The sequence below is a fragment of the Lycium barbarum genome, chromosome 8, assembly GCF_019175385.1.
Source record: "Lycium barbarum isolate Lr01 chromosome 8, ASM1917538v2, whole genome shotgun sequence".
In the NCBI taxonomy this organism is placed as follows: Eukaryota; Viridiplantae; Streptophyta; class Magnoliopsida; order Solanales; family Solanaceae; genus Lycium; species Lycium barbarum.
The window spans coordinates 106586969-106597675 of NC_083344.1; the positions used below are offsets into that span (position 1 = coordinate 106586969).

General features: G+C 35.6%; 1 long non-coding RNA gene across 1 annotated transcript; it reads right to left on the bottom strand.

Moving 5' to 3' along the window:
- Positions 1 to 3577: 3577 nt before the first annotated feature.
- On the bottom strand, positions 3578 to 4558 carry LOC132605232 (uncharacterized). The gene is made up of 3 exons (XR_009569106.1): positions 4406 to 4558; positions 4107 to 4142; positions 3578 to 3969 (listed from the first exon to the last, which is right to left on the bottom strand). It is a non-coding gene; the product is annotated as an uncharacterized LOC132605232 (long non-coding RNA).
- Positions 4559 to 10707: the final 6149 nt, after the last annotated feature.

Genomic DNA, 10707 nt, shown 5'->3' on the forward strand with positions numbered 1-10707 from the left:
TGTAATAGGTAAGCACGCAATTAAACATAAGAATAGAAATACCAACCTTTTAAGTTTGACTCAGCTGAGAAATTGGAACAATTTGTATGGCATGAGCAAAAACATCAATGACTAAACAAACAAAAGATTTAGGCTATCTGTTAGCTGATTACTATTAGTTGCAACTCTGGAAAACCAACAGAGGAAATAAAAGTACGTTCCGATAAGCCAGCAGTTGCACTTAATAATGAGATGTTGTTTTGTCTCTTTATTTAGAGAAACTATGATGTCTAATGTAAATGTTGTATCTCGAACCGTCCATGTGCAGAACCTATAATACTCGTGTGTTAGAATACTTTAAGAGGTTTTTGTAAATTCATATTTTTGAGCTGCTCAAAGTGTTGACTTGTGCTTCACATGGAAGCATCAGTGGTTATGACCTCCTATCTGGAGACATTTCTTTCAGTGTGTAGCTTGGGATTAGGAACAGTATGAAATAAAAAACTATGGTTTCTTTTTTCCTTTTCGGATATGGAAGCAGTTTTTTACTTTGCTAGCCAAGCCGTTAATATTCGCAAGTAACATTTCCATAAACGAAGTGTAGAACCTGCAAATCTAATCACTCTTGTAACCAATGGTACAGTGGAAATCTCGAAAATTTTCAAATTTGCATTAGGAAATATGGTGTTTTTGTGTATGCATGTGTCTGTTTTCCTCATTATCATGTACTTAATAAAAAATATTTGTAATAATAATTGTCTACTGTATCTTGCTTGTCATTCTGCCTTTGGTTTTTCATCATTTTTTTTAATAAAGTCCACTTGGCATGATGCCTAGGGCTGATTTTATATATTTTTCTCAACGCGAAACAAATAAAGAGTCTTTACTAATGTAGCCAAAATGGCTAATAAAGATGCAAAAATTAATGTAATGACCAACTTAAGATTTATATGATATCTTAAGTTATAGCTACAAATTTGTTAATATCCTACTAACTAGAAAACTGAAAATTACATTGTAAACTATAAGATAAAACGGTTTTTGGTCATTAAATGATCAAACAACTGTTTCAGCAAAATGTATAATTGCCATATATCCTCTGCAGCTGCCAAATTTTTGCATATATGGCATCATCTCATGTTGTAGCTGTATGAACAATTTGGTGCATATCTGGTAATCTTTCTCTGCTGCAGAATCTTGCATATAGTAGCGACTTCTGACTTTCTCACTTGAAACTTGAAATTGCAACTTTGCTTGTGTAGTTGCTGCACCGCAACCAGTATAACTAATATATCCCATATCATTTCCTGAATTTGGATCAATGAAATAATAGTAGTAGCCTACATTGTATGAAGTTTGTATCACATCATATCCTACATAAGTAGGACCAGTAACACAAACACTAACCACAAGTCCAAAAATCTTGTTGCCAATATAAATCAGTACCAGTAGCAGCTGCTTGCATAATGACCAGTAACCAAAATTCCTGCTACCAGTATATATCTATGTAGCCTATTTATTCCTTTTCCTTATATCTGTTATAACTCTCATATCATTTCTAAGCTGAGTAGGATCAATAGGGTATAGCATATTATCAAATTTGGTCCACAGTTGCATCACTTCATTCTGATTTGCTTAGGATCAGTGGCATAAACATGTTCCAGTTTTCCTGATTTCCTGGTGCTGTTGTATTTCCCTGCAAAACTTAAACCTCAAAAAAGAAAATAATGTTAGTGTAAAAATTGACCACCATGCTCTCCTCCCCTAGGATTTGAACATGGTGATAAGGACTCCTTGCTATCCCACCACCAACAACCATCTTCAGTATCACCATCAGGCATGAATTTTCAGCATAATTACAGCACTTGTGACCTTGTCTGACTAGCAGCACCCTACCTTTTGCAACTGTTGTACATCTGCAAGTCCCAAACCAAATCCTGCTGCCTGAAAGTTTCCATGGAAAACTTGTTCCCACCTTACCAAGTCTCATGTCATTTCTTGTGATAAAGACAGATATATAAAACTCCACTTCACCATTTTTTGATCAACTCATTTCTCAACTGAGTGGGATCATTGAACCAGTATAGAACCACCTAATTTCTCACATGAACAGGCTCCATAATAAGCATGATTCCCGTATTATTTAGATCTTTGTCCACCAGTAGTATGCTCAAATTTCTACAACCATCAGTAACACTAAAACTGGTGGTATTGGTTTTCCTCCCATCACCAGATGACATTTAGTAGCCAATTATGCACCACATCATTTCCAATATAAATTGGATAAGTGAAACACATAATATAGATGGTCCTGGTGTCTTTACAACAACCAATAACCAGCATCAACCACTTTTGCACTAAATTGCCAAAACACCCCTGGCCCTGCTGCAAATAAGCAGTGCAGCCTTTGTGCTAAATTTCCTGAATTCAACTTGAAGAATACACCGGTCAACTAAATTCCTCCTCTGAAGCTCACCAGCAATCAACATCAACCAACTTTGTATATGTTTTTTCATTATTTTAAACTCGGAACAAACCCCAAAAATGTTTATATTTGAAATTGCATGACACAATTTTAAGTTGTGTATTATGTACCCGGTTATATGCTTACCTGCATGTTCTCCATTCACAAAAGTGTGTAAAACATGGACTAAGGACTTCACACTTAGTGTAGACTTCTCTTCCGCCAAATCATGTTGGATATTGTTATGTGGATTTCACACATATTAGTAAAAGGCAACAGTTCCTAGAAGGCAGTTATTTATATGCACTTAGTGTATATTAAGGATCTTTTGAATTTACCTGGAAGTATACAAAATATAATTAGATACATCCTTTGTAGTATTCATATGCTCCAGTATTACATCTGATTTTAGTGAAGTAGCATCAAATTGTGGAACAACCACTACCCCTTATTTTAAGTAAATACTTTTTAAGGCATTACAATAAAGAGACACTCGTCTATTTGGAGATTCACAGCAGAACCAAAATCAAAAAACAAAGTAAAGAAGCAAAAATGGAGGAAACTTGACTATTGAAACTTTGCATAAGGAGATTCTAAAGATTGAAGTGATGGAGAAAAAACTTATCTTTACCGTTGATATGCCACTGAAATTGCAGATAAGGGATGCAGATGGATTGGATCAAACTAAATGAATTTTTAGCCAAAATGGTCAGACAAAAGGCAAAAGGGCTGACTGCCATTTAAAATTTGATTTGTTGATGAAATAAAACTACATGAATTTCCATTTTGAAACTTAATTTATTTCGAAATAATTGTGCATGAATTGCTTACTTGATTACAACGAGATTTTGTTTTCGAAAAACTTGCTTAAAAAGCCTTTCTAATGTATATAACAAACCAAACCTGGTATCCATAACCAAAAACCTTAACAGATAAAAAAAAATCCAAAATTCAAACAACAGCGCTAGGCGCTAGCCACAATAACCACAAATGTTTTTTTAAAAAAATTGTTTCTTTTAACAGAACCATTAACGGTTAAACCTAGTCGTAACGACATCATTCTTTAAACCCAAAGATAGCAATAAAATGACTAATGAATTAGAATTCTTCAAAGTGTCTCAATTCCATCAATTACGCATCTTAAGCATAAAGTATAAATCCTCTTAAGAAAGCAAACACATAAGCTTAAATCTCCAAAATTTCAACACTTCCTTGCAGCATAAGAAGAAACCAATCTAGAATAAATTTTAAGAAAAAATACCAAAGAGAACACTAAAAAATTTAATTCAAAAATTTTAATGGCACAAACCCCCAAAAATAAACCCCAAAAATTGTATTACGCATCTCAGGCATAAAGTGTATATCAAAGGAATATGGGACTACAATTCAGAATCAACTGTTGAGAATTGCAAAATAAATACAAAAAAATTATGACAGAGTGAGTACCTGGAGAGAAGCAGACGCAATCAACTGAGCTAAATATCAAATCTATTGGTAAGCGACCTCAATCGACGAACTCGAGCAAACTCTACAGAAAATTTTGACCAAAATCAATCAAACAATTCTAAGAAAGGTGAAATCTTTTCTGGGTAAATGGGATTTAGAATAAAAGACAAACAATTTAACTTGAGAAAAGGAAAAAGAATCTCAATTGAAGCCTCACCACTGCGATTCACATCGTAAAGTGTTGGTGTGTCCGCTGCTCCAAGAGAACCCAACAAGAAAAGCACATCAATATCAAAATTAATTAGATTTTGCAGAACAAGACCCAACAAAAACAAATCCTAGAAACTTCATACATCAACTATGCAATATTGATTTTATGTTGCTGCTAAAAAATGGATCGTATACTAACATTTTCCTAAAATTTTCTTTTCTATATTTTGTTTGAAATTCCTAAAAGAAAAAGCTAATAGCAATAAGCTAATGGTATGGAGATGGCGTAGAGGAAGGAGAACTTACTTTGAATGGGTTTGCAATTTTGTGATAAGAGTTGGTGTTAATGGGTTTGCAATTTTGTGATATGAATTGGTGTTTCAGCGTTTTGGAACTTTGTTTTTTTTTTTTTAGAACAAATAGACAAATACTGATTAAAAGAAAAGAGTACAAAGTTTTTGGGGTTTTGGAGGGATTAGTGAAATTTTAGGAGGGAAAATAACGAGGGAACTAAAAACTGTACCAATAGAATTTTTTTTTTACCCAAAATGTGTTCCATTAGATACATCTATTGGTATGGTGGACAAAACTGTAGCAATAACTAGAGCTATGGCAACGGTTCAAACACTATTGCAACGGTTTAAGAGTCGAAATATTCCAGTAGCATCGAAGTCCTATTGCAATGGTTGGAACTGTTGCAATAGACGATCTATAGTAACGGTTGTGTAACCGTTGCAAACAAGTTTGTTGCCACAGGCTCATTTTCTAGTAGTATCTCTCCATTCTTCTTCCTCATCATCCATTGGTGCTTCCCCTGCTTCTTCTTCATCCATTGTTGTTCCATTTTGAAGAATCTGCTCAACAAAAGAAAAAACTAAACCACCAAATTTGCAAATTTTTTGGTTGGATTTCGTTAGTGTCTACATGGGCATTACTTCATAAGTATTGTTGCTTCCCCTACTTCTTCTTCTGCCATTGGTGCGGCATTTTGAAGAATTTGCTCAACAAAGAAAAAAACGAAACCAACAGATTTTGTAATTTTTTGGCTGGGCATTACTTCAGAAGTAATTTCCACTCATTTGGTAAGTAAAATATTGTTGTTTTGTTTCAATTGTTTATGTGGGTTTTGCTGCTGATTTTCCAACAATTTACAGTAGCAATTATACTTGTTGCAACAAGTGCTAAAGCTGTTGTATAAGAGCTTCTAAATTTTTGCAACAACTTTTGTAGTTTCTGCAGAAGCTGCTGTATTTTATGCAACAGCTATTGTAGTTGCTGCCACAATTACAACAGATTATGTAGTTGTTGCAACTTCTATACTAATTGTTGCTAAATACGTAGTATGAATAAGTTGCAACAGATTTGTGAGTTGTTGCAAGTAGTGTACTACCTGTTGCAACAAGTATCTTACTTGTTGCAACAACTCACTGATCCGTTGGATTCAGCTTCAGTCCAGCAGAACCCAAAAACTGGACCCCAAAAAAAAAATTGTAGCTGACTCCAACATATTAGTTAGTTGCTGCAACAAGTGTATTACCTGTTGCAACAAGTAATTTACTTGTTGCAACAAGTAATTTACTTGTTGCAACAACTCACAAATCTGTTGGACATTTTCAACTGTCTTTGGATTAAACAGAACTCGAAAAACTGAAGCTGACTCCAACAGATTAGTTAGTTGGTGCAACAAGGATAATACTTGTTGCAACAGGTAATCCACTTGTTGCAACACCTGATTCATCTATTCCAACAAGTCATTAAGTTATTGTATTTTGTTACTATACGGTCATGACCATTTTTTAAATAAAATAAAATATATTCAAGTAGCATTAATGGGGGACTCAATAACAATAGGTGTTGATTGCCATGGCAAATGGATCGAGAAGAACAATCGATATATTTGGCGATGGAAGGGTAGTCACATGTTAGAGACGATAGCGATGAGTGTCCAAAGAGATGTTGTGTTTGATGATTTTGTGAACTCAGTCATCACCTATTGTGAATTAACTTGTGAACCGAAAGATCTTGCCATCACTTATATGCATAGCTCTTTTGAAAACCAGAGGGTCTTGCCTTTTAAGATAACCGATCAGGATCGTTTGCGTACTTATTTGAATGATGTAGCTAGGCCCATTTTAAGGGTATACATGGTTGGAAGCCCGGTAGAGAACCATAATTTAGGTCAAGACCAACGAGATGTGTTAAATGATAAATTGGATGGGGTAGATGGATATGGATATTCCAAATAATGAAAGTGGGGGTGAGCCGATTCCTACACCCGAAGTTGCGAGCAATACACCGTGTTCTACACAATCTTCACAGTGCAGCCATGTTCAAGATGATGAAACAGGCTTTTATAAAGGAATGTCATTCAAGAACAAGGAACAACTAGCAACTATGTTAAAACTTGCTTGCGTGAAGAAAGATTTTACACTCAAGAAGGTGATTAATTCGCGCACTGTGTATTGCTTTAGATGTGTACATCCGGAGTGCAAGTGGTGGCTGAGGGCTATGAAGCTTTTCAGTTCTGACAGATTTTGTATTACAACCTACGTAAAGTATCACACATGTGGTTCTGAGTATATTACTAGCCATAATCCACACGCCACAGCGAAAGTCATTGGTGAATACTTCAAAGATAGGTTTCCCGACGGTAAAGGCCCATCTACAAAAGATATGAGCCAATCATTCCGCACAGAATTGGGTTGTAAGGTAAGTTATTGGAAGGTCTGGAAGGGCATGGAGATTGAAAAATCTTTGACAAGGGGGACACATGAGCACAGGTATGCAGTGCTTGATGCGTACCGTTATATGCTTCGTTCCGCAAATCCAGGAAGCAAGACGGCACTGAAGGTTGATGCTAATGGGAAGTTCAAGTACTTTTTTGTATCCTACAAGGCTTGGATGCTTGGTTTTGCGCAAATGAGAAAAGTAAGGAGTGTTATTGTCAGCCGTGGCGCAAGATGCGGAGAATCATGTTTTTCCTGTGGCATTTTGTGTAGTGGACAAGGAGTGTGATGCCTCATACAAATATTGTTTTGAACAAATGAGAAGCTTTGTAGATGATACCAAAGAGTTGTGCATAATTTCTGATAGGCATCCAAGTATCAAAAAGGCAGTTTCAATTGTCTTCCCTTTATCTCATTATGGTTGATGCATGAAGCACCTTGGGGAAAATCTCCGAACCACCTTTCACAATACGAAGGTCATATCTCAGTTTTATAAAGTAGTAAAATCGTATAATATAGATGAGTTCAATGACCATTCCAATCAAATCAGAGATACCGTCCCTGGGGCCGCCGAACATCTTGAACGTGTTGGATTCCACAGATGGAGCAGGGTATTCTTCCCCGGAAATAGGTATTCATACATTACCTTTCCAAAAAATAACACATCTGTTGGAACAACTAACTCACTTGTTGCAACAGGTAAGTTAGTTGTTCCAACAACTCAGTTAGTTGTTGCATTTTGTTATGACACAGAGACAATAACTGAAGTTCTCTCCAACAAGTAACACATTTGTTGGAACAACTACCTCACTTGTTGCAACAGGTGAGTTAGTTGTTCCAACAACTCAATTAGTTGTTGCATTTTGTTATGACATAGAGACAATAACTGAAACTCTCTCCAACAAGTAACACATCTGTTGGAACAACTAAGTCACTTGTTGCAACAGGTAATTTAGTTGTTCCAACAACTCACTTAGTTGTTGCATTTTGTTATGACACAGAGACGATAACTGAAGCTCTCTCCAACAAGTAACACATCTGTTGGAACAACTAACTCACTTGTTGCAACAGGTAAGTTAGTTGTTCCAACAACTCACTTAGTTGTTGCATTTTGTTATGACACAGAGACGATAACTGAAGCTCTCTCCAACAAGTAACACATCTGTTGGAACAACTAACTCACTTGTTGCAACAGGTAATTTAGTTGTTCCAACAACTCACTTAGTTGTTGCATTTTGTTACGACACAGAGATGATAACTGAAGCTCTCACCAACAAGTAACACATCTGTTGGAACAACTAAGTCACTTGTTGCAACAGGTAATTTAGTTGTTGTTGACACCCAATTTTATCTCGTCTTTCCCAAAATATTTATTTACGCTTCTGATATTTTTGGAAATTTTAAAATAATTATTTATATTTTACTATAATTATCAGCCTCTTATTAATACTGGTGTTTTTGTTCGTTAGTTGTTATTATTTTTGTTACTGTTACTATTATTATCATTATTATTATTAATATTATTATTATTATTATTATTATTATTACCAGTATTATTATAATTCGCATTTTTTATCATTTCAGCATTTTTTACCGGCTTATGCACACGCATCGCATTTACCTGCGCATAATTAAATAATAGCGTTTATTTATGGTTGACTTACAAAATATTATTACACGGTTATTACGACGTAATATAATTCATTTTTTTTTTTTTATCTTAGCACTAATAAATATATAATATTTTTAAAGGAGGTCTTTTATGCAAATCTAGAAATCCAAAATAATATTCAACTCAGCAGCCCATTTTAATTCGACCAGCCCATTATCCATCTACCCGCCCCAATTAATTCCCCAACGTTCGGACCAGTCCATTTAACAATTAGCCCACTACCCATTTTAATACCAAACCCAACATTTTATTCAATACCCAGCCCATACCTGCAACCCGACCCGGATCGACCCGATTCTCTTAAACATAATAGAAACCACTAGGGTTTCTATCCCCTTCAGCGCCGCACACTCCCCCATCCTCTATCTTCTCTCTCTCTCTCTCTCTCTCTCCTCCCTTTCGTCTCTTTCTCTCCTCTGCATTTCGCGATTGAAATGGAAAAATCACAGGATTCTTTCGCCTTCCCAGGCCTTGCATGGCCATTTCGGGGAAGGCAATTAATGTTTGTACCCCCCTCGCTAATTTTTCAACCGTTGAAGAGGTAAGAGTTTTTGTTTTCTTCTTCTTTCTTTCTCGCGTGCTTCTGAGAAATCTTAATGGGTTTTGTCTGTTTTGAACCCAAATCGTTTTTTTTTATCTGTTCCTTTGACTTCGGGTACAAAAAATCTTTATGAATATTGTCTCTTCTTCTGGTTTTCTGATCGACGACAGAAGGGTTTTTAGCGTTTTGTGTTTGAAAAGGGTTCAATCCTGCCCATTTTATGAAACCCTAGATTCCCCCCCCCCCTATAAATAATCGGCTCTGGGTTCGTTTTTGAACAAGTTATCGGATCGGAGAAATCCCCCCTCAAAATTGAGTAGTCTTTTTTAGCCGAGAAATCCCCCTAAAAATTGAAACTAGTTTTTTTCTTTTCAGCCGCAAAATCCCCTCTAAACAAAGAATAAGTTTAAGCCACCTGAAAATTCCCTAGAAAGATTAGTTTATTTTAGCAGTGGTAGCATTGTTTGATATCGAAAAAAATAATCTAAATCATTGTTTTTGCTTCCGCACTTGATTCTGTTTGGGTTCGAGGAAATACTAACTCGGTGAGTTCGAAGTGTTTCGAAGTATATCGGAGGCTCGAGCCCCACTTCGCTGCGCCCGAAGAAGGTAATACACCTTCCAGTTATGATTTAGTTCCTGTTTGTGGTTGTTTTAGTTGTATTATGCATGTTTAAGCTTAGATTAATCCTGTTTCTAGTTCTGTAGTTGTTCAGTTTTACGTTATGTGTCAATTTGGGTTAATCGTGTGCTCGTTAGGTCTACATTGCTTATTTATCCTTCATTTGATTAATTCTGTATATTAGTTTGTAGTTTGCTAATTATGTGTATGTGCTTACCTTCAGTTTGTTCCGTAGTGGTTCATTTTATGTCCTGTTTTTGGTTGACCATATGTTATTTAGATTATAGCAGCTTAAGTATAGTTTGTATGCTCAATAATGATCGGTCACAGATTAGTTCAGGTTTACTATTATTCCATATACTAGTTTAGCAGAAGTCCTGTTGATACAACTATGTATGCTCATCGAGATATTTTAGTAGTTTAATATAAAATGGAATGTTGTTTCAATTTGATATCTCTTTCATATTAGCTGAGCATAAGCATATTTACCTTTTGCGCTTCTTTAGTTGTGGGTTTCAGTTTGACTTGAGCCTTGTTTGTCATTTGTGTCATGGTAACTTAGCTTAAAATATGGTGTTTGTTTTTCCTTATTTGACTAAAATATGTTGTTAAGGTCAGCTGATAATTAAGAAATGAGTTTAACATGTCGGACTAAGTCATAAACCTATATTCTAAATCTCCTCTATCTATACTAGAAATGCCATCCTTTTTGTACTGTTTTAATCCCCGTAGATGTGTAATACCTCTGAGAAATTATACCTTCTGTTTAAAATGGCTAAAGGATCATCATACTTGTAACTGTTCATTGTGTTTATTTTGGTATGTCTTTTGGTTTGAAATACGCGAGATGCCCACGAATTTTCTTCCTCTTTTCTTTGCGTTTCGAATCTGATCATGTTGCACCTCTCCCTTCTCCTGGAATGTGTTCTTTTGTTTCCAAACAATCTGGTATCTGCCCCGTTAAAAATGAATCCAGCATGCGAATTTGATTGTTTTTCTGCTGAAGGTTATGCTTTTTCTGTGAGTGCCTGTTTCAAATATCACTGC